This window comes from Ranitomeya variabilis, chromosome 4, assembly GCF_051348905.1.
Source record: "Ranitomeya variabilis isolate aRanVar5 chromosome 4, aRanVar5.hap1, whole genome shotgun sequence".
NCBI classification, from domain to species: domain Eukaryota; kingdom Metazoa; phylum Chordata; class Amphibia; order Anura; family Dendrobatidae; genus Ranitomeya; species Ranitomeya variabilis.
Window position 1 is genome coordinate 538,030,057 of NC_135235.1, and position 25,632 is coordinate 538,055,688.

Here is a 25,632-nt window from a genome sequence, read left to right on the forward strand (position 1 = left end):
AATTCAGCCCTGGCATTTGAGATCACACAGGCCCATGTTGTTCCAGTCCCCATAAACCAGATGGGATATATTACTAATATTACCCTGGATGGAGGAAAGGAAGATTTTCTACAAGACCAATATTTCTAATGATACCCACGGCCGGGGTAAGTAATGGAGTCAGCAACTTTGTGCTCCATCGCAACTCCTTAACAGTATGGGTGTCTTGAGAACACAGATTCTGTTAACATAGCAGACAAGGCAGCCCACGACCAGACAGGCCCTTCTGGCATTTGCCAGAATTGCCAGTCCGGCCCTGTGTCGAACTATATAAAAAAATACTTTGGCTTAATGAGTTTAAAAACCACTTCATGTCTCAATTTGTTGATATGCGACATGTACGTTTTCTCTAGAATTGTAGATTTAACCCTCGGTTTGTCTGTACTGCCCCCCCCCCTCCATTCCGCTACAATACAAATTGGTCTTCTCAACTTGAGCAGTTGATGAGTTACCAGCTCTGCAAAGAAGCAAGTCCCCCAGCACCGCTGACAGCTCCGGTAACTGTGTGGATATGTGACAGCCCAGAAATGAGCTGCGATTCTGAAAGCCCCAAAGATGTCAAGCTAATTCTGATTAACAGGCCCTGACTGCCTCTACTCACTGCTGCTTGTTACAATTATCTACTTAATGAGAACAGAATGAGCCTTTCTGCAGGGCATGGCGGGAGAGGAAGAGACGCCGTTGTCCAGGACATGTTCTTTAACAACCTCCAAAATAGTCATTGGGGGGAAGGCCCGGAAATTAAAAATGAAAAAAATCTACACTCTAAAGGATCTTTTTCAAAGAAGTGTCAAGCCCGTCAATTAGCGGAGCTCTACATAGGGGATATGGAGCGAGTGGTCTGAGAAAGGCAATTCGGTCAATCTAGTCAAAATGGATCCACATTTGGGGTTTGTAGATGGAAATCTGACAATGCAATCTTTTGTAGTCATTCAATAGTTTTGCAACCATCCTAACAGTCTGAAACTACTTGGTCTACAAATAAGTCTAAAATAGGGAGGGGGGGGGGGATGTATCTGCAGATACTCTGTATATGCATGCTATGAGAGGGAAGAAAACAGACGGCGAGGAGCAGCAGGAATCCACGCCACAGTAAAAGTCAAGATGATACCAGAAAGATCTGGCATCCAAAAAGGCATTGTGCGCACCCAACAATGTCGAGGAGTTAGGTGGGTTCCATCCTGACACACCAAGAAAAAGAATGCATGATTGAAATGTTATAGGGGCTGTGCAGGACTAGAAAAGCATGGCTTCCTTCTGACAAAAGCAGTTCCATACCTGTTCAAAGGTAAATTATTGAAGATCAGTCCGATCCCAAAAATTGTGAGATGCCTTACCAAAGAACCCAGGGACACTTGCAGCGCTGTTTATCAGAGGGAAAAAAGCAGCCATGCTTTCCTAATAGTAGACAAAATGGTCACATGGAAAAAACAAGGATATGCTAAAAAAGCAAAATGGAATACAGTGAAGGAAATAAGCATTTGATATCTTGCGGATTTTGTAAGTTTGCCCCTCTGACAAAGACATGCACAGTCTATAATTTTAAGGGTAGGTTAAATTTAACATTGATTATCCTTGATCATGAGGAAGGTGAGAGATCATCCTAAAACTACACGGGGGGGGGGGGGGGGGGTGAGAACTTGTTAATGATCTCAAGAAAACCATTATGCCGTAAAGGTTTAAAATCATGCAGTGCCCACAATGCCCTCCTGCTCAAGAAGTCACATGTGCAGGCCCATCTGAAGGTTGCCAATGAACACCTGGATGATTCTGTGAGTGATTGGGAGAAGGTGCTGTGGTCAGATGAGACAAATTTATCTCTTTGGCGTTAACTTAACTCACCGTGTTTGGAGCAAGAGAAGTGCTGCCTATGACCCAAAGAACACCATCCCCACTGTCAAGCATGGAGGTGGAAACATTATGTTGGGGGGGTGTTTCTCTGCTAAGTGCACATAACTACTTAATCACATCAATGGGAGAATAGCCATGTACCGTAAAATCCTGAGTGACAACCTCCTTCCCTCCACCAAGACAATGACCCAAAACATACATCCAAAAAGAAGCACATTAAAGCCATGGAGTGGGTTAGCCATTCTCCAGACCTTAATCTCATAGAAAACCTATGAAGGGAGTTGAAGCTCTGAGTTGTCAAGTGACAGCCTCAAAATCTTAATGATTTAGAGATCATCTGCAAAGAGGAGTGGACCACAATTCCTCCTGACATGTGCGCAAACCTCATCAACTACACAAAACATCTGACTGCTGTGCTTGCTAACAAGGGTTTTGCCATCAAGTAATATATCTTTTTCCAGAGGGGGCAAATACTTATTACTCACTGAAAAATGCAAATAAATGTATATACATTTATACAATGTGATTTTCTGGATTTTATTTTTGATATTCTTGCTCAATGTTAAAATTGACCTACCCTCAAAATTATAGACTTTTTGGTGTGGTGTTTACAACTATATGATATGATGGTGTCTAGAGATATATATGCCTAGTGTTGCTATATTCTCTACTTGGATAATGTCTACAATGGTTTCAAACCAAAGTCTGAAGGTCGATCGCCAAACCCAAGAATATGTAACAAAACCAAAGATATCAGCCTTCTATATGTAACATATAGGTCACATAGTGAAAAGGAGGCAGCAGAGTCAAAGTCATCAGTATTAGCGACCAATATTTTAACCCTCGTTAGCCTTCACCACTATCGCCTGCCAATAATGCACTTCCCACAAAAGGGGACAGAACCCACCAAGACTGGGCACCTTCATAGCAGCCCCGTGACCTGCCTCCATGGTATTCACACTCTTTATTACACAGGACATGTATTATTCCTGGTGGGTCACAAGTAGGTTATGGGATGGCTGGAGTTAACCTACAATAGGATATGGTTCCTGCAGAGAGACACATGGAAATGAGAATGATCCTTCCTGAGACAGGCAGGAAGCGACATTGTTTACCAGCACAAACTCGAGCACAATGAAAAGTAAATTCCACCGCAGTCACTCTTCATGGAGTTATGAGGTTCGAAGATTTTCACTTACAATAGCAATGTACCCTGAGATGCTGCAGCTCAGGAGGTCCATCAGATGGAGGAGGATGTTTCCTCCTAAAAACATCACTATTTCCATCTAGGAGATCAAATACAATATTTGCTAAACCAAGTGACCATATGATTACAACAAGGAGAGTTTCTACAAGACATCTTGTTTGGTTCCTCACCTACACGTTCTCAGATGATATCAGTCGTGTTGAAAAGGTAAAGAAAACCAACATTTTTGATCATAAAACGTAGACGTTGGATTCTCGTCACACTAAACTGGCTGCCAGCGCTATAAACATAACATGTCTGACATCACTGTGTGTAGATAACAGATTTCAGGACTTCTGATGGGCAAAAAAAAAAAAAACAGCTTTGAGGGACTAAACTCCTGCAAGGTGGCACTAACAAATGATCACGCTCTCACGGAGTAATATCAACAAGGGGTAAGCAGAGGCTGAACAGTGGTGTTACCTTTCCATTGTGCAGACAGAAACCGGACAGATCTTGCACACAAATATGGAGGATGGAGTAGACCGGAAAGGAATTTTAAGTTTTTACTACTGTTGTGCTGTGCCAACAACTTCTCATTTACTTCTCAAGAGGTATTTAGTTATTTTGGGTCCACACGCAAGCTTGTGGGGATTTTATGAACAAAAAAAAATAAAAAATCTATTTGTACAAGTTTCAGTTATATCCAAAACTTAGTATCATTAAACAAGATATCCATATCCAATTGAATAGGTGTAGTCTATGGTGGAATCATGTGTTCAATTTGCCTACAGTGCCCCCGCAGGAGAACTGAAATACTACCTGGCCCTCACTTAGAACGGAAGAAAAAAACCGTAGCATTGCAGGAGGTATTCGTTTTGATGATTAAAAAAAAATAATACAGTGAAAGGTCTTCTTTAAGACACTTTTGTAGCCACTAGTGATGAGTGAACATGCTCAGGTATCGTGTTATCTGATCATGCTCAGGTGTTATCAGAGTATCTTCAGCATGCTTGAATAATAATGTTCGGGTCCCCGCAGCTGCACGATTCGTGACTGTTTCACAGCTGCAAAACACGCAGCCGCAGGGACTCGAACATATTATTCAAGAACACCTAAAAAAAAAAAATCAATGCGAGAGTATATGTTAATAATCATCTATCAAACCCGTTCATAATTTCCAATGGGACCAGACAGGGTTGCCCACTTTCCCTTTTGTTGTTTGTCCTGGCCATTGAGCCTCTGGCACAGTCAATTAGAGAAGACCCTGATATTTCTGGTATTAAAACTGATCAACGGGACATAAAATCGGCCTTTTCGCGGACGATATAATTTTATCAATTTCTAACCCCTACAATTCTATTAGTAAAATTTTACCCCTACTTCAAACTTTTTCGAGGGTTTCCTAGTTTAAGATTAGTGACTCTAAATCTAACATTTTACAATTTAATTTAGATGTCAACCAAATCACTAACATTAGAAAACTAATGGCTTGGCGCTGGTCTGAAGACACTCTAAAGGCCCCGTCTCACTTAGCGACGCTAAAGCGATCCCGACAACGATACGACCTTCAGGGATCGTTGCTGCGTCGCTATGTGGTCGCTGGTGAGATGTCAAACAGTGAGATCTTCCCAACGATCGCTGCTGCGATCTCACTGTTTGACATCTCACCAGCGACCTGTAGCGACCTGTACAACGATGTCACATGGGAGCTATTATGACGATTCAGTGTCTGAGTCGTCAACGAGGTCGTTGGTAAGGTGTCAAACACAGCGATGTGTGCTACCCAGCGGGACCTCAACGATCAAAAAAAGGTCCAGGCCATTCCGACACGACCAGCGATCTCACAGCAGGGGCCTGGTCGCTGCTACGTGTCACACATAGCGAGATCGCTACTGAGGTCGCTGTTGCGTCACAAAACTTGTGACTCAGCAGCGATCTCGCTAGCGATCTCGTTTAGTGAGACGGGGGCTTAAAGGTCTAAAATTCGGTAGAGATATAAACTCTGATTCAAATTAATTTTGAATCTCTTGTCAAATCAATCACTGCAGACTTTAACATCTATGGGGGCAGGGGAATCTCCTGGTGGGGGAAGATAATGACATTTAAATCGTACATATTGCCAAAGATCTTATATATCTTGAGATCCCTTCCCCTACAGATTTCTCCCTCATTATTGACCAGTCTGTAATCGCACATCCATTTGTTAATTTGGGGAGGTAAAAAAGCCAGAGTGGCAACACATACTCTTTACAAAAGCAAACCTCTAGGAGGTGCAGGTCTCCCAAATATTTCAGCCTACTATTATGCATTCTTATTAAAAAATTAGTTTATATTGGTGGCCACACTCAGAAATCCCGGCTTGGTATGATCTCAAATTGTTCTTTAATAACAATAAATCGCTAAATGGATTAATCCTAGACTCCCTTCTTAAAAAAAAAAAAAAACACCAAACAACTCCCCATCCCATTCTACAACCAATTTTAGAGGCATGGAAGAAATTAGCATATCCAAAAAGAGGCACTAACAAATTTGACTCTTTGAAGAATCTCTCCTTACCCCTCTATTTGTTCTCTATTTGGACAAAATATTGACTACTTTTGGACAACAAAAGGCATTAATAAACTAAGAGACCTTCTCTGACTCAAAATGCCAACCATTTAGTCACTTTAAAAACAAGTATGATTTTCCCTCCTCTCTTTTTGGTCAATATTTGATGTTAAAAGATAGTATTAACAAGTTCCTGAAAATTGCCCCGCGCATTTCTGAGGCGGCCGCTAATATCTGATCAATAATATTGACCATGGTATTTTTTGGCGTGTGAAGTACATATACAATTGGATTAACAATTGCTCGGAGTTTATCAAAAACCAAAACATAATTAAGTGGGAATCAGAACTTAAATCCCAACACTACAGACTGGGAGGTGGCATTCTCTGCATCCCTCGCCTCCTCTATTGCTATAGCCCTCCAAGAGACCCACCATAAAATTTTGACTCGCTGGTACTATACCCCTGCCAGACTGACAAAAATTAATCAATCTCATTCCCCAGATTGCTGGAGGGGTTGTGGTCTACGTGGTAGTTTAATCCATATTTTGTGGCAATGCCCGTACATCAGACCCCTATAGACAAATATATCTAATTTAATTAATAAAATTCACCACAACTGGCTCTGCTGTCTCTGGATACCCAATCAATCTCACCATCCCTGGTCGCGATTATTATTCACATCCTCCTTATTACCAAAAATTCTATTGTTTATCATTGGAAGAGATCAGACCCCCCCTTTGTTCCAGGATATTATGGATAAGATTCACATTCATAACTCTTGTGAACATAAGTTGGCCCTGATTGACAATAAATTTGAAACATACTCCAGAAAACGGTCCAGATGGATAGAACTATTCCCCCAAGCATAATATTGTATTGTTTCTATGTATTCGCATAGTTGTTATTTTATTGTATATTTAAGGACTTGCAGGTCCTTCATGTTCCCTTCTTTCCCTTTTTGTCACTATTCTCTTTTCCTCCCCTCCTTCCCTTATTACAAACTTTAAAACGTTCAATAAAAAGTTTGGGAAAAGAACACCTAAAAAATACCCCGATAACACGTTATCCGAGAACGTTCGCTCATCACTAGTAGTCTTTCCTGCTGAAGCAAACAGACTGGTACACATTATGAGGAGCATGTGGACCATGTAAGTGTATACACATATAATTATCTACCATTTCTGCCATCAAGAGTTTTAAAACATCAAAGGCCATAGAACAAGAGCAAATATTGACCTAGCTCACATGTCCTCAGATGGCATACTTCTGGCACATTGGTTCACTCATTATGCCATAGGCGGTCACAGCAAGTTGTAATTAATCATTGAACTCGCTCCAGAAAGCTCACCCATAATCAAAAACCCAGGACCATACATTTCTTCGATCCCTTTAATTTTCGGATACCTGGCTCTTACACTGAGCTCTTTCTTGTTATCAAAGAATCATGTCTGTATCTAGTCTGGCTCCAGAAGTCTGAAGCATATGGTTAGTTCCTGAACTACAGTATGTAAAGGATTCCAAGTTACGGATAAAGTAATTAACTATTGTAGAACAGTGGACGATACTGGAGGGAGTATGCATAGAGCTCAGGCATATGGCCTACCGGTGGACCATTGCCAGTGGAGAGACTAACCTCCTTCTTTGCAGATTGGCCAAGTGTCTCACATTAGTGACGTCACCATCCCAGTTTTGAGGAGGTCACTAGACCCAGATGTCCATACACTATAACCAGCTGTATAGTCTGAAAACAGACCAAAATGTAACGTAGTTTTCAAACAACAAGGATCCATTAAAGTAATGTGGTCGCTGATGTCAGGCACCAGGTAAATGCATCCAGTAGGTGTCTAGTTCACCATAGAATGGCAAGGCACCAGCCCCAAAAAGGTGCTCAGCAAAGCCGGCCTAAGAATCTTTGCTAAACTAGCCAATTTTTTTTAATCATATCCCAGCGGTATGGCACAGTTTTTAGATCGGTCCGCTTTTTGGTTGGTGTGTGTCAGCCATCGTTGCTGTGTCTCTTTGGGGGCGGTGAGAGTTTTGCCTGGTGCCATGAGTGCAGTGGGTCCCCTGGGTCACTCACCCTATTGATGCAGTGTCATGGCGGTCACAAGACAGCACCGACAACACGTGGCAGTGGGCTTCTACACACTGATCAAAATGTTAATCAAAGAACCTAAGTCTTGAACATTTCTCAGGGATAAACGCTATGGGTAATGAACTCCAGATACTTAACTGTAGGAGATGAAAAGCAGTAGAGGAACCATAGCCTCAGAAGCTCATAAAACGTGTCCATTAGAGCAATCTTTACATAGAATCATATGCACTAGAGCTCCCGTTACCGTTCAGAGTCCGCATCGAGATTTTACAGCAATTAGCTGGCTATAAAAAGCAGCGGGGAAGACACGGGTCAACGTGCAGGGCTACCATTGTATATGTGGCTGAGCAAGCTCTAGGGCTTTTTGTCCTAAGACAATAAGGAAAGTGAAGCAAGAATAGGATGACTCAGAATATGCACAGAGTTCCCTGTATCCTTTAGATAAAGCATTGAATAAAGCCGAGAACTGACTGTACAGATGCATTGTGGAGCGCGGTGTGAATTCGGTAGAATTGGGGCGGCTCGCTGCCTCTAGGCTTTTAGGAATCTACTTCTTCATAGGTTTCATTTCAAGACAGAAAAGCAGAGAATAAAATGTAGATCAGCTACCCAGACTTAACAAGAAATGTCACTGGAAACACGATGACCTGGGGCGAAGTAAAAATTAGGGTGCCACCTGAAACTGGCACAATATAAAAGGCAGATGACCCTAAACTGTGTATACAACCTAACCAAAAAAGAAAGAATAGCACCAGAAGAACCAGATTTTTGTAAAAGTAACAATTTTATTAACTCAAAAAATAAAAATAGTCAACAGGAATATGAAAGGACTCCCCCAAAGAGGTGGCAAAGCGGTACACAACAGGCAATCATACAAAGAAAACCAGATAAGTGGTCAGCCCAAAAAGTGTCAGTGCCTCGTGTAAAAGATTCATAGAGGTATGCACAAGTATATATGCATATTCCAATTGTAAACAGATGTACCAAACACCATCAAACCACATCCGAAGGTGTTAATAAATGACATACAGATAATAGAGCATGACCAGTAAAAGTACCGGTAATAGTAAATTGATTACCTGAGGGACCACGATGCCACCTTCCCAACGCGCGTTTCGGCCACGTGGAGGGGGGTTTTGTTATCAAAATTATGTTAACCAAGTAATTTACGTTATTTTCATGCAGCATTGCTATTTATTTACTGCAGGGTATTTTATCATAAGATTCTCTAATAAGATTGACCAGAATCCGACCATTTCTCACCGATGCAGCAGATAACATGCGAAAGTGGCTGGCCCAGTAACTAGTGGCCAAGAGCGTCAAAAGCAGCCGGAAGAGAAAGCCACTGGAGTCGTGTACTGGGTAATAGATTAGCAAGTGATATCTGTTTACTTGTCTAAGGATTGTGTTAAGGTACCGTCACACTAAGCGACGCTGCAGCGATACAGACAACGATGCCGATCACTGCAGCGTCGCTGTGTGGTCGCTGGAGAGCCGTCACACAGACCGCTCTCCAGCGACCAACGATGCCGAGGTCCCTGGGTAACCAAGGTAAACATCAGGTTACTGAGCGCAGGGCCGCGCTTAGTAACCCGATGTTTACCCTGGTTACCAGTGTAAAATGTAAAAAATCAAACACTACATACTCACCTTCGCGTCCCCCGGCGTCCGCTTCCTGCACTTACTGAGTGCCGGCCCTAACAGCAGAGCGGTGACATCACCGCTGTGCTGTGCTTTCACTTTACGGCCGGCGCTCAGTCAGTGCAGGAAGCGGACGCCGGGGGACGCGAAGGTGAGTATGTACTGTTTGTTTTTTACATTTTACACTGGTAACCAGGGTAAACATCGGGTTACTAAGCGCGGCCCTGCGCTTAGTAACCCAATATTTACCCTGGTTACCATTGTAAAACATCGCTGGTATCGTTGCTTTTGCTGTCAAACACAACGATACACAGCAATCTGACGACCAAATAAAGTTCTGAACTTTAATCAACGACCAGCGATATCACAGCAGGATCCTGATCGCTGCTGCGTGTCAAACACAACGATATCGCTATCCAGGACGCTGCAACGTCACGGATCGCTAGCGATATCGTTTAGTGTGACGGTACCTTAAGGTGTGGAAAAGGTCTTCTACTTCCATCCACTTATATTAGAAATGGCACCACACTGGTCTGTAGGCAATTAATGGTAATGCAATTCTTCCCTATTATAATCAATAGTCATGGACGGACAAGGGTGACATTGCATCTGGGAAAAGGCAGATACATTTTTCTGGTCCTGGAAGCCCATTTAAAGAGGACCCATCATTTGCCATAGACATGCAATGTATTTATTTTTTTTGTGTGTGTGTTTAAATGCAGCAGTTCTCCTGAATCTAGGGTTATTGTCTTTTGTTCTTGCGCCTCTCCATTTCCTTGTATGTAATTTGGTCTTTTTAAGGCTACTTTCACACTAGCGTCGTGCACTGCACGTCGCTATGCGTCCTTTGGTAGAAAAAACGCATCCTGCAAAAGTGCTTGCAGGATGCGTTTTTTCTCCATTGACTTGCATTAGCGACAGTGCGACGCATTGCCATATGTCGCAACCGTCGTGCCAAAAAACGTTGCTTGTAACGTTTTTTGGTGCGTCGTGTCCAGCATTTCCGACCGCGCATGCGCGGCCGGAACTCCGCCTCCCCGCACCTCACAATGGGGCAGCGGATGCGTTGATAAACAGCATCTGCTGCCCCCGTTGTGCGGCGCTTCCACAGTATGCGTCGGTGCGCCGCAACGTCGCATTGCGACGTGCAGTGCATGACGCTAATGTGAAAATAGCCTAACCAAGTGGTCATAGTCCTTAACTCTCCTTATTTTAATCTGGCAACTTTTATACAGAAAACCCTATAAATTAAAAAAAAAATAAAAAAATAGTTCAAGACAGTCGTCTTTCCAACAGAGTTAGGACTCTGTATCCCCATTTCCACTTTCATTAGTAGTCACAGATACCATTTGATCACATGAGCCTCTGTCTGCCCCTTGGGGGGGCGATTGTGCTTTCCTATGAAGTTGCGCATACATTCAGGTCTCGTAAGGTCACACGAGCCGTTCTTCCATCCCGCTGAACAGCAATTACGGTGCAATCACCACCTTCCCTGCTGCAAGAGATTAAGGCAGCGGAGTGCGGCTAAAACAGATGCCAAGCTACAGATGTTTGGGCATAAAGAAAGAACAAGTCTAAATTGTGCCCATGCGGTTGCAAGATATTTTAATTAGAGTGATGGGTCCAATCTGTTAATGGACCCGGTGGGAGGGAACGGGTTAATTAATCGTGCCATGCTCTAATGTGTCCCTGGGACAATCAAATATGATGCTGGAGCTTTCTGGTCTGGAGAAACCTGTGTACTGAATAAAAAAAAAAGCAAGTATAAAAACACTGCTGGTAAAAAAACAAACAATAAAACTGCCATATTCTGGACGTGTGGCATGGGTGACTAGCACAATTAGACTGCTGAAATGCCGATTTTTCCTAATCCTAATTGAGCCCTCTGATCACATCTGACAATCTGGTTGCTAGAAATATCACTACCTAACAACTAGTCATTTCAGTTCAGTTGTCATGTAGCAGATCCTTACCAACCATATTTAATCCAGGGCAACAGAAGAGGCAAGGAGGAGGTTCACCAATGCCAATATTTTTTCATTCAAAAAAAAAAAAAAAAAGAGTTGATCAAGCTTATTAAGGTTGATGGCATCTTGTAGGCCTGTACCAAAGTCATTATTTAATGGCCTTCGGCTTGATCTTGAGCCACGGCGACTAGATGGATGACCGATCTGTAGGAAGAACGATCTTGTGCAAGCCTGGATAGGTCCACCAGGGTGTTCTCTGCCATAATTTTGTTTCTATCAAGCTATCGGGATGCTGGTCATCCTCTTTGCCCTGTCCCTTACATTCTTCTGACCATGATGTCCTTCTCCAGTGAATCCATAATTTACTACAGAAAAGACCAAGACTATGCACGAGCCATATCTCCGTTTGCCAGTGAAAAGATCCTCAATTTGAAGACCTTGTAAATTCATATTACACCATGGCTACCGCCTGTATTTAGTACAGACGAGCAAGTAGACAAGTGTGAGCCCAAAAATAGTTATTTGAAGTATTTACTAGACTGACAACCAAGTTGTTCGATAAAGGTACCGTCACACTAGGCGATATCGCCAGCAATCCGTGACGTTGCAGCGACCTGGATGGCGATATCGCTGTATTTGACACGCAGCAGCGATCTGGATCCCGCTGTGAAATTGCTGGTCGCTGCTAGAAGGTCTGCACATTATTTGGTCGCTAGGTCGCCGTGTATCGCCGTGTTTGACAGCAAAAGCGACGATACCAGCGATATTTTACACTGGTAACCAGGGTAAACATCGGGTTACTAAGCGCAGGGCCGCGCTTAGTAACCCGATGTTTACCCTGGTTACCAGCGTAAAAGTTAAAAAAACAAACAGTACATGCTCACCTGCGCGTCCCCCAGCGTCTGCTTCCTGACACTAAAGCGCCGGCCCTAAACTGAAAGTGAAAGCAACAGCGGTGACGTCACCGCTCTGCTGTTAGGGCCGGAGCTCAGTCAGCGTCAGGATGCAGAGGCTGGGGGACGCGCAGGTGAGCATGTACTGTTTGTTTTTTTAACTTTTACGCTGGTAACCAGGGTAAACATCGGGTTACTAAGCGCGGCCCTGCGCTTAGCAACCCGATGTTTACCCTGGTTACCCGGGGACCTCGGCATCGCTGGTCGCTGGAGAGCGGTCTGTGTGACAGCTCTCCAGCGACCACACAGCGACGCTGCAGCGATCGGCATTGCTGTCGCTATCGCTGCAGCGTCGCTTAGTGTGACGGTACCTTAAGACACTTGTCAGCATTCCTGACCTAAACCTAAATTCCGAGGGAGGTATGTATGTATGTATGTATGTATGTATGTATGTATGTATGTATGTATGTATGTATGTATGCATGTATGTATGTATGTATGTATGTATGTATGTATGTATCACAAGAAACAACAGGTCATTTTCTGGTGATAGCTTCTTTTTCAGGTCTTAAGGTGGCTATGTACCTACACACGAATGTGTTCTCAATGGGGGGAAAAGGGAATAAGCCGCTGCCAGAAAGCGATGGCGGTATTATTAGTGCTGTAGATTATCAATTTGATTCACGATACATTGGTCCTGCCTCCAGTCCACACCACCATGGCAGCTGGCTTTTACTAGAAAGTTCTACACCATAAAGACGTGGTGCAACAGACATTAATTTTCAATTCACACGCTTATATAGTTCCATGAATTCCACAGCGCTTGTTACACATTGTGAGGAGCTGGCCACGAACTTATTCCAGCACGGAGCACTGGTACGTCGAGCTTATTGTTGCATTTATTAGAGATTTGCTTGCTCGTCAGTTTAAGGTGCACAAATCTCTCCTGGAAAGTGTTCAGCCTCACAAATCAATGTTTCCATTCAGTGACAGTAAGCAGAGAAAAGCTGGCTGGCTCTCACGTATACATCAGGACTACATTAGCATTTCTGTCCTGCATCTGGTGGGCGCATGTGTGTCTTTCTTCCTCTCTGCAGGGGGCATCTCTAATACACAGGCTGGAGACTGGGTTTCTGGAATATTCTTCATTCTCAAATCTATAAACAAATGTTTAAGGAGGGGGTGTGAACACTTTTGCCAATCCAAGGAGCTGATCCCAGGAGAGGGAGAAGAGTAAGCAGTTGGTGCAGTGATGCTGAGGATCTGTTGGTGAGGGCCTGGTGCCCCCTGTATGGATGGCCTATGGAGACTGGAGATGGGTTGCCGGCTGGAGATTAATACACGTGCTACGGTCGTGATATCCATTGTCTGGATATGAGGAACTATCTTAAGGGCTGTTGTTGGCAGCTGGAGTGGTATACATGTGCTCCGGTCATGGTATGAAGCATGGACTGTGACTACAGACTATACTGGTAGGAGAAACAAAAGCTGTGGGCTGACAAAGTTGTGAGACAGTGGAACTATCGGCGCCAGGATGGGGTCTTGTGGACTGGGGACACTGCATTGTGACTATCTACCCAGAATTGCTGTAAGACCATGGATGTAAGGAATAAAAATAGTTCCATTATTAACCTGCCTAGGTGATTATTACAATCCACAAGCTCAGATCTTCAATCATCATCATCATCATGACGTCGTAAACCCTACAAGGCACCTGACGGATGCTTGGTAAAGAACTGAAGACCAGCTTTCGGCCCAGTGAGGTGCGATTTGAGATGTACATCTCTAGTTAGTGCTCGAGCACAAAGAATAGAGTATATTGAAATTCAACATGCCCCATTCTCTTTTTGATCACCCCCCGCCATACAGTTGGCTGATCTGCCTCAGAAAGGGAACTCCACTTTTAAAGGGCCCCAACATCACAACAGGCAACACAGGCTATACAGGAAGGTTTCAAAACAAGGTGCTACTATCTCACTGTCAGTCTGGACTATGTCATCGAGAAAAATGTAGACTGTGCAAACATGCACTAGCTCAGCACTAAAACATCAAGCAAGTATTCAACACAGACACGCTAGAACATTCCCCCCAGCAACAAAGAACGGAGTGAGAAATGCACATAAATCTGGATAATGGCCTCTTAGATCTGCAGAAGAATTACAGACTTCAGCATAGGAGGGCTATTTAATTGGACACTGGTGTTTTGCTTTCAGCTCTCGTAGATATGGAGAGCCCCCGTTAGACCTTTATCCCATTTCCAATCCATTAGCACACAACGCATCTGACAACAACTTCTCATACACAACTAGTAAATGCATTATGTAATGAGAAACGCGGCAGCGGCAAACAGAGGGCAGCGGCAAACAGAGGGCAGCGGCAAACAGAGGGCAGCGGCAAACAGAGGGCAGCGGCAAACAGAGGGCAGCGGCAAACAGAGGGCAGCGGCAAACAGAGGGCAGCGGCAAACAGAGGGCAGCGGCAAACAGAGGGCAGCGGCAAACAGAGGGCAGCGGCAAACAGAGGGCAGCGGCAAACAGAGGGCAGCGGCAAACAGAGGGCAGCGGCAAACAGAGGGCAGCGGCAAACAGAGGGCAGCGGCAAACAGAGGGCAGCGGCAAACAGAGGGCAGCGGCAAACAGAGGGCAGCGGCAAACAGAGGGCAGCGGCAAACAGAGGGCAGCGGCAAACAGAGGGCAGCGGCAAACAGAGGGCAGCGGCAAACAGAGGGCAGCGGCAAACAGAGGGCAGCGGCAAACAGAGGGCAGCGGCAAACAGAGGGCAGCGGCAAACAGAGGGCAGCGGCAAACAGAGGGCAGCGGCAAACAGAGGGCAGCGGCAAACAGAGGGCAGCGGCAAACAGAGGGCAGCGGCAAACAGAGGGCAGCGGCAAACAGAGGGCAGCGGCAAACAGAGGGCAGCGGCAAACAGAGGGCAGCGGCAAACAGAGGGCAGCGGCAAACAGAGGGCAGCGGCAAACAGAGGGCAGCGGCAAACAGAGGGCAGCGGCAAACAGAGGGCAGCGGCAAACAGAGGGCAGCGGCAAACAGAGGGCAGCGGCAAACAGAGGGCAGCGGCAAACAGAGGGCAGCGGCAAACAGAGGGCAGCGGCAAACATGGCTGCCTATTATCCAGGTCAAATGGCCCAATAGGTCATTCATGATGGGTAAACTATACATAAGTTATCACAGGGTGACAAGATTTGCAAGGAGGGTAATCATGACTAAGTCAAAGTCACGTTAAGGTCATTGATAATGTTATAGAAATCCCTTTCTCCCAAATCAAAGGAATCCACAGTAAACTACGGTAATAGTATTCATAGACAGACTGCAAAGCAGTAAATAGGGTCTCTCCAGTACTCAGTGTGCTGTAGCATAGTTACAGCATAGGACCATATTCTCCCTTAGAAGCTTCTGTATAAGATTCACCCACAGGTACAGAAGCTATGGGAGCCATATTACGTAACAATACAACAAGGAGCTTGAATATGTAATATGCATAAGCCCAGTTTTCGCTTCGTTAAGCCAAACGTCAATTATATATCGGTTATATACGGCTGATTTGCCGCCATCCTGATATTTACGTGAAGTAACAAGCCTGAAAATGTGACCTCTCTGGTTAGACGTGTTTTCAGACAGACATTGTGATGAATGTGCAGTTTCCAATCATTTACACCACAAAGCGGCCACCTCCCAAAAGTCTATTAATTGCTGTCTCAGAAGCTTAAAAATACAAAGCAGGCGGAGAAGGCAAAATTCAAAAATCCATATATTCATATCAGCCCGAGTGCCGGGTATTGATGGCTATTACATCTAGAGGTCAATACGGACAATTTAAAAGACAATTTGTCAGTCACCGACGCACTGATGGCATTAAAGCAGAAGTGTGCCATACAGCCTGCAGCAGGGTCATCTCACAGAGGCACGAGAAAGCAGCGGCCCCAAATACGTACCACATAGAAAAAGGATAGTAAGGCATAAAAATACCCAAACGGAGTTAAATTGTATAAAATTCCAATATCAGGATGGTGGTATATGGGACAAAGCTGCAATAGCACATCTGGCCTATGGACATGAATGGCACCGTTTCTGAAAGTCTTGTTCACACTGGCAGCGTGACGACGTGGCCTACTGGCCACAGCAGAGGTACTGCCCAATATAAGTGACTGTGGTGGTTTAATAACATAACTAAAAAAAACACAACACAAAAGCAAAAAGACAACGTTTCAGCCTCAAAAAGGCTTTTTTTTCAGGACAGTAGCCGGCATGTTAAACCTAACCAGGAATGTTTCAGCTCACTTCCAGCAAGCAGAGATCTTAAAGCGTGAGGAACAACTATAGAGTCGACTCGAAAGTTGCAGATACACTCAGTTGTTCTTTCGTTAGGCCCATGGTGGCACCATCAGTCGGCACCAGTTACATGCCCTCTGCCTCGTACCCCGATCAGCGGGGAGATGCGAGCTCTGGGCAGGGCAGTTCTGCTTGTTGACACTCATGGTAAAGGGAGGCCTGGCCCCTGCTGTTAGAATGCAAGGAATGTGAATGTAGCCTGAAAACAGGTTGATGTGGGGGCCTTCAGCCTCCCCCTCCTCCGGGAACCAAAACAATGCGAGCAATGGGTGCAGTCTCTATACAGCCGCAGGGGCCACAAGCAGCAAAACCATCCAGATAGCTCCTAATGTAGGACTAGAAATATATTAGGGTGATGGCCGCCCTGGATCTGTGGTGACTACAGAAAGAGGAGTGGGTCACTGACCCCGAGTGTTTTCACATCACGACAAGTCGTGGTTGTAGGAAAATCTGAGTGTGATACACCCACATAAGGGTGGGAAAATTCAGCACCGCCGCAATTCCAATGTCATCTAGAACACAGGGGCAACCACGGTAGTAATAGCAGATCGTCAGTTTTGAGGGTCCCCACTACTGCCCGATCGTTCAGAATTTTCTGTTAATGCATTAAAAATATTATTTAATGGTTTACCTCAAAAATTCTTGCCCGATGCTCCAATTCTGGTTTCTTTAGTCTTTGGCAATCCCCTTTACTCTGTGGTTTGAGGTAGAGCAAATAGGGAATATGGGATACGCAAACTAGCTCTCCCCTAGAAGAGTAAAAGGGCTCTCGTGCTACCTATTGGAGGTGGCTACCTTAAGGCTACGTTCCCACAATGAGTTTTTGGTAAGAAATTACGTTGTGTATTTTTGAAAAAAAAAAATGCAAGTAACCCATTTTCCTTAATGGGTGCAGAAAATCTGCAACATCAAAACTCCCCAAAGTCAATGTCTGACCCAACAAGTCGGGCCACATGACTAAAGGCACCGTCAGACAGCGGCTTATCTCCCTGCCGAACAAAAAGATTGGGCAAATAACTTAGGACCCACAACATCATAGGTCACAGGACACGTGGCCCCCAGACATTAGATTGTTGGCCAATCTGGTCGAAATTGGAGGGTCCAGCCAACATTTATCGAATATTCATCGATAACATCCACTGCCACCTGCTCTGTACAAACACACCTGCGCGCCACAACATTTGATCAGTTTCTAAAATAATATGCAAGACAAACCAGCCTTACCCTGTCCAGTCGCCAACGAAGTGGGCACTCATGAGATCATCCAGTATGAATACAGGATGGCAACCTCCAGAATAGGACTAAACCCATACATTTCCATCCTGTCACCCTCCCCAACACTCAGCATAACATGAGAGCCAAGCACTCTACTCACACCCAAAGCTGAACTTACAACTCCTGCTGGTACATTCAAGTCAAGTCCTCAGGATTGCCAACCGTCCCTGGAACTGGGCCGTTAAGGTAGCGGAGGTTTAGGAAAACCATGTCCAAAAGACTATTTGCAGTTTCTGGGGCGGGACATATATGCTCCAAATCTGGTAGTGTAAATGTTGGCAAGTATGAATGATGGCTACCCCAGAGGGCTTGTTAGGTTATATGTCAGACTAGCGAGTACAGACCTCTTGTGTAGGAAGGATAGGTGGTCAGGCATACACATGGCAGAGATGCCATCATAGAGGAACGTCTTTGAGGCTTAGCACAAATGGACTATGGAGAAGGGACGTTTTTCCACACAGGGTCATGGCCGTATTATCCCCTGGCAACTTCTTGTGGCCATTGTGCTAGCCTGCTGACAGAAGCTCAGCAAAAGCATTCTTGCCTTTTAACCCGGCTACCATAAATCTCAAGATAAACAGAAGGTGGGGGAGGAGGGCAAAGATCGCATGTCCATCCTGGTTCCTCGGCCAACAGCAAAAAACCACCAGAAATGCAGCCAACATGCCAAGGTGATAACTTTGCTCGTAAATCTGGCACAGGCCGAGCTGGAGCATGGCAAGGGTTAACAACGAGGAAGTTCATCACACCGAACACAATGAAATCAGATTTCAGACGCAGCAGAAGCCGCCAGGAAAAGAATTTCCATTTGTTTGAAAAGCAAAACAAAAAGATTCCAACTGGCAGGACGACCGTGCCAAAAATAGCCAGCGCAAATGTACTGCGAGCGCCTGGGGAGGCCGTGGCTGCCAAAACTGGGGGCTGTGAGTACACGGACGGGACAGCTAATAACAGCAGAACAATAGGGGGCAATATGGTTTACAGCACGCGGCGCTCCGACATCTGCAATGGGAAAGCTGGGAACAAACCAGTATGGCCGCCATTACATAAGGGGGTCAGCCAACTTTCGGAGAGTTCATCAGTGCAATTATGGGGATATACGGCGGTCAGAGGTCTGCCATCCAAGTCTGCGGGAGACGTGTTGGCGGCCATATTGGTCATCACACAAATTTTCAGCAAAGAAAATTTCAAAGAGTTACACCAGATTCTGACCTACAGTTTAAAAATTCACAGAAAAGAAAAAATGAATACAATTTTTATTACGACTTCCGGTTTCACGCTACTTTTGGCCAATCCGCCAAAGTGGGTGGAGCCGGAAAGTGTCACCACCCGCCCAACAAATTATTTAGAAGTGGAGACACAACGTCAGAAATGTAACTCAGGTCCCTGACTGTTTCCATACAATGAATGTTTTATCACCTGGAGATCATCACTGCCTGGACCACAGATTCCCTTTAAGTGGTGTGCATCTCTTAATGAATTAGACGCCTCTTGTTCCTGCACGCCCATCATTAAGATGCCAGTCGTAATGAATTCGGGGCCTAGCACTTTAAGGTTGGGTTAAAGCGGGTGTATTTATGAACCGTATATGGGCAAAGTCTCTCGAACCTAAACCACCACATACACAAGGCCGTAAGTTCCGGTCGGGAGACCCCCGGACAGTCGGGCATTGCACAGTATACGGCACTGTTCCCCAACTCCGGTCCTCAAGAGCCACCAACAGGTCATGTTTTCAGGATTTCCTTAGTATTGCACAGGTGATGGAATTATTGCCTGTGCAGGTGATGCAATTATCACCTGTGCAATACTAAGGAAATCCTGAAAACATGACCTGTTGGTGGCTCTTGAGGATCGGAGTTGGGGAGCACTGGTATACGGCATCGATAAAGGAGCAGTGCACTTCAACAACCCCTTCTTAAATGTCATATAACATCCGCTAGTAAGTGCCGATTCATATTAAATGCTGCACTTCTTGCACCAATCACGCAACGCCCCATTGAGAAGACTTGCAAGTCATGGTAATTATGACTGTAGGAGAATGAACAAACAACTTTCCAGTCATCAGCTTGAAAATGTGTTTCATAAGTCATTACCAGTCAGGAAACCAACTGATGCGGGAGAGAGGTGCCGCCTTTCATGTCTGTAGGTTTCCTGTCCTTGAAGTGCGGATCCCCTCTCTCATGGTGCTGTCATGGGAGACCGAATAAAATTTGGTTCATAAGTAATTCCCGGTAGGTGAACATTACCTGCTATTTATTTTCCTCAGATCTTTCCTCTTTTTGAGCTCCTCTCCATAGGGCAGAGAAGAGACCCGCGACTTCACTTTATGAACAGTGTCTATAGGGAGCCTGCGGTAGTCTGAGACACGCCCCCTGTCTTATAGGCGCAGTCTCTCTTTTTGGTTGTAGCTGTCTCCTCTGATTGGTTGCTATGGTACACAAGCTCACCAGGCATTAGCGCATGAAGAGCAGATTAATATAACTGGTTTTACGCATCCATATTTCAGGGTCCCAGTACACCACTGGCCGCCTGTCTTCCTGACAGCGGAGGGGTGAGAAATAGTCTGCAGTCTATTTTGACAGCAGGTGAAAATTAATATTGTGACAGCCAATAGAACATTGGAAATAGTAGACGTTTGGAAAACTGAAGACTATCAGCAAGTTATATCATTTTTGTTCTTTAGAACTGGACAAGCCCTTCAAATCTCATATTTTTGTACCACAATTTAGGGTTTTCTCAGATTTCCGGAGATAGCTGAAAACGAGATGCTTCCACCAGTGAAGAGGTGAGGCGGACCCCACAGGTAAGGCCGATGTGTCAACAGAAACTCTTGTCAAAGTGTTGACTTGGCTTCTGCTTGCAGGTAAGCGAGTGAGATTAGGCGCTAGTCACCAGGACACGCCAGCAACGCCCAGCTGCCTGCAGCTTCCTACAGCTCAGCTATAACCTGGCAGCGTCTCGGCCTCACCCCAGGCCCTGCCCTTGTCTGATTACTCTTTGTAGTGAGAAACCTTCCCATGACTAAACCAGGGAGTAACCCTGAAATTTCTCACATGGATGAGATATGGAAAGCACAGCCGGGTTAACTCCTACACCACCGGCCTAAAACCAACCAGGCACAGGAAATCCAAACTGGTTTCTATGTTCTCACATTGTGGTGACAATTGGTTCCACATTTGAGACTATAAGGAGTTGGAAAGTAAAAAAAAATTCTAATGACCTCATTAACCAAGCTCCGCATTTGTTCCCAATTTGTAAGCAACCACACGCGTTTCTGTTCTGCAATAAGTCCCCACAGCACCCCTGACACCCACATGACCCCTTTAGATTCTTAAAGGAGTATGATCCCCCCAAAATATACAGATTACTTAAAGGGACGTTCACCATGACACATTTTAAACTTAAGGCGGTTAGGGGGTCATTTGATCGTCAGACGTCATGTGACCCGGGGAGGTGGAAGTGGTGTACAGCCGGATCCATAGTGTAATATGGTCAGATCCATCCCTACAGAGTGGGAACTGCTTTAGTGGATCATCTATGGGGGGCACTGATCACAACCCCCCTCTGAGGTACACGTACCCCCAAAAGGTCGTATGGTAGTCTCATCATTGCCGTGTACTGACGTCTATGCATACAAGTATACCATTGGCGACCGCATTACACCATTGCCTTAGTAACACCCACCTCTCACGGTATTAATGTCCCATCTGTCAGCAGACTACAGACGTCTACCTGCGGCAGCCATGACTGCACTATAGGAATATTCCATAGTCCCTCCCTACGCCTTCCGCTGGTGGCTGTTGGCCGTCACGTTGAAGTTAACACCCAGGTATAATTTAAGGGGAAACTCAGGCTAAAAATAGGAGGATTGTATAAACCCCAAAGCAATAATAAAAGGTCATGCATATTTAAAGGGGCAGGTACACACACACAGAGGAGCGTACACAGACCTGCAGGAAATAATCCTGGCCCTCTATAGTACACAGAATAAACACCACATACCCTAGTCTGGAAGGGAACAAATGTGACTTTCCACTTCTTCCAAGGGGGTGTTCAGAGTAATGCAATATTCTGACTATGGTGGGCAGGGGGGTTCATAGCGTTAATTGACTCCAAATCCATTCAGGACCCCAGTTGTCACTTCACAGACCCCCCACCTCTGTAAGTGATGCCCACCCTTGTACGCTTACACATATACCCATAACACACAAACAAAACACCGCCTGGAGCCATCCAGTAACCTAAATCCTGCTGCCACTGACGACAAAGGCAGAATATCCCCCACACAAGCGGCCATTGTCCTGCTGGATCAGCAAATAAAGGCAGAATATTCCCACTAGTGGCAGCGGCCATGTAGGCGGACGCCCTGCCCCACCGATGTGCAAAGTTCACAGCACAACAAGGGGATGCGCTGCGCTCCTGACAGCGGAGGGGGACACAGGCTACACCCCATACTGACATAACACTGTGACAGCCGGGAATAATACCACTGCTGCCTGTCATCTCCTAGACAGCACAGATCAGGGAGTGCACCGGTCACAGGTATCACAAAGGAAGCCATGCCTGCCCACAATGAGGTCATCCGAGAAAGGAGACTACGGGAGCAGGGACGAGTCTGTCAGGTGCTGCAAGGCTGCACTGGGGGGTTTACATAGGACTGCAATGTGTCCTACTGTACGCGCATTGTTATAGGACTGCTAGATATTTGCCTTGAAGGTCGTGCAGTTTATATGGGGGAGCAAAGGGCAAAAGCGACGGAGCAGCGCACAGATGTAGCAGAGCCAGGCGGCCAGAGAAGCAGTGAGACATCCCAGGAGCAGCTCAGCTCTGCTACATCGGTATACACTATGCACAGGTTGGGTCACTGCAAAAATGGGTACTCTGGCCATGTGCCCCCTAAACAGTCACCGCACCCTACAACACCACATAACCTATATTAACGCCATGATTTAGGCACAACGACGCGGCATCTATAGGGTGGGGGGTCTAACCGCACCCATATATATAGGAAAAAGGAGAAATATATATATATATATATATATATATATATATATATATATATATATATTATATCACACAGTGGCCATGCTCAGTGCAACCCCTAGCTGCAGCTGTAGAGGCACCACAACTCCCAGCAGACATGCCAAGTAGCTCACGACCTTCCAGGGCTCGCTGGGAGTTATGGTTCCACACCCACGGTAGCCTCCCTCCCAGGTGACAGCGCATAAAGCACACAGCTGGCACCCAGCCCATTGCCCCCCAGGTCAGACACACAGGTAGTGTGCCCCTCCCCCCACTGCTGCCGACACACAAAGGAGCAGGCCCAGTACACACAGAAAAACGGCTCCGGTCATTACCCTGCGGTGAAAGTCGCTGGAAGAAGCGCCTCTATCCTCGCACTCACCCAGACCTCAGCGCTCCAACAACTAACCCGAACACAGGGCTCGCTGACAGCGACAACCACCTCCCAGCCAATGAGGAGCCGCCCCTATCCTATCCCCGCCCACCAATTGCACCTCCTTGCTATCTTATTGGAGAGCACAAACATCAGTCATTCCTCCACCTTTCTTGCTATTCCCGCCCATTCTGGTTTCGATTGGTTAAGTCGTACGCTCTTTTTCTTTGTCGGCTTATTATTGGTTACAAGTTCACAGCGTGCAATATGATAGGATACTACTCATGTCATTTAAATCAAGTTGAGCCTATAAGAAGCTTGGAGCCGCCTAGCTGAATTTTATGAGACCCCGCCTTGGAATTACGTCATAGTTTCACCTGGGCAGGTAAGGAGTTGGTGAGTCAGGGGTTAGTCATCATGCACCTAGCCGTATAACGACACGACGACCAGCAGCCGGCAGGCAATGCCTTGTCTGTGGGCTATCAGCTGTGCTCCAGGTGTGCGTGTATATGTGGCATTGGGGGCGAACACTACGGCCAGCCATGGCACATTAACTAGCCTCTGCATGTAATGATAGACAATCCGCCCTTATATGCTCCATTAGTCCAGAAACCCTACTTAACCCTTTAAGGACATGATTTTTGTTTTGTTTTTTTCTCAAAAGCTGCACATCGACCACAGCATCTGACGGGTTAATGAACCGGGATTGGCGCCTTCTCTGACTACTGTATATGACATCCCGCTGGCGCGGCATGTGGCGCAGGCACTGCCCCTGTTCCTGCACTACAGCTACACACATCTTATTTTTGCCTCAGTGTTTCCTTTTCTTGGTGTTAATTGAAGTCTGTTTGGGGTCATTATCCTGCTGGAAGACCGATTACCTAGGACACAAACCCACCTTTCTTCCTCTGTGCACTACGTTTTCTCAAAATCTTTAAGTAATCTGCAGATATCACAATGCCTTGCACAGAATCAAGGCACCCAGAGGCAGCAAAACACCCCCAAAACATATTTGAACTTCCACCATATCTGATTGTAGGTTCTGTGTTCTTTTCTTTGTAGGCCTCATTCCGTTTTTGGTAAACAGTAGAATGATGTGCTTTACCAAAAAGCTCTGTCATCTGTCCTCAAGACTTTCCCAGAAAAATTTTGGCTTACTCATGTACAGTTTGGCAAATGGCTGTTTTTTTTTTGTTTGTTTTTTTGTCAGCAGTGGGTTCCTGCTGGGACTCCTGCCATAGCGTTTCATGTCATTCAAATGCTGACAGTTTCCACCCAGAGCCTGCAAGATGGCTTACATTTCTTTGGAACTTGATTGGGGCTTCTTATCCTCCACTCAGACAATCCTATGTTGCAGCCTTTCATCAAATTTTCTCTGCCATCCAGGGAGACAAGCTACAGTACCATGGCTTGTAAACGTCTTATGTTGTCCACTGTGGACAGAGGATCATCAAGATCTCTGGAAATGGACTTGTAACCTTGAGATTGTTGATATTTTTCAACAATTTTGGATCTCAAGTCCTCAGTGGGTTTTTTGTTTTTTTTCTCTCTCCATACTTCGTGTGGCACACAATGCAAAGATTGAGTCAACTTCTCCCTTTTTTTTTAATCTGGTTTCTGGTGTGATTTTTCATATTGCCCACACCTGTTACTTGCCACAAGTGTATTTGAACGAGCATCACATACTGGAAATAAAGTTGTTTACCTGCTATTTTGGAAAGGTGCCAACAATTGTCATGCCCATCATGGGGGTTTTATGTCCAATTTGCCTTTTTTTTTTTTTTTTTTTTTCCCTCAGTTTTCTTTTTTGTATTGTTCCAATACTCACAAAGGAAATAAATCTGTAATTAAAATACATTTCTGGGAGAAATACTTCATTTTCTGGAACAATTTCGAGTGAGCAACACTTCCAGCCATGACTGTAGTAGCAAATTGCAGGTTCTTGAGGGAGTAAAAAAGTGAAAGAAAATATATATAATTTATATTTTATAAAATTAAAAGTCTCATGAAAGTATAGAAAAAAAATATCTGGTATCACCGCGCCTGTAATAAGTCTGATCTGTGGGATTAGAAAAATCCATTAATCGTTAAAATTAGTCATAAAGTGAAAGACACCTCGGAAATCATGATTTAGTTAATTTCACAACCCTTAAAGGGAACTAGTGTTGAGCGATACCGTCCGATACTTGAAAGTATCGGCCGATACCGGCAAAGTATCGGATCTAATCCGATACCGATACCCGATACCAATACAAGTCAATGGGACTCAAGTATCGGACGGTATCCCTGATGGTTCCCAGGGTCTGAAGGAGAGGAAACTCTCCTTCAGGCCCTGGGATCCATATTAATGTGTAAAATAAAGAATTAAAATAAAAAATATTGCTATACTCAC

General features: G+C 45.1%; 1 protein-coding gene across 2 annotated transcripts in view; it reads right to left on the reverse strand.

The window, feature by feature from the left end:
• JUP (junction plakoglobin) overlaps window positions 1-23,350 on the reverse strand; it is a 58,482-nt gene extending 35,132 nt beyond the window's left edge. The window contains exon 1 of one of the 2 annotated variants that reach the window (XM_077252473.1): window positions 23,250-23,350. The gene's annotated coding sequence lies outside the window, so the exon portion shown is untranslated. Of the gene's footprint in view, window positions 1-23,202 lie in introns of both variants that reach the window. The other variant, XM_077252472.1, reaches the window with a different exon arrangement.
• Window positions 23,351-25,632: the final 2,282 nt, after the last annotated feature.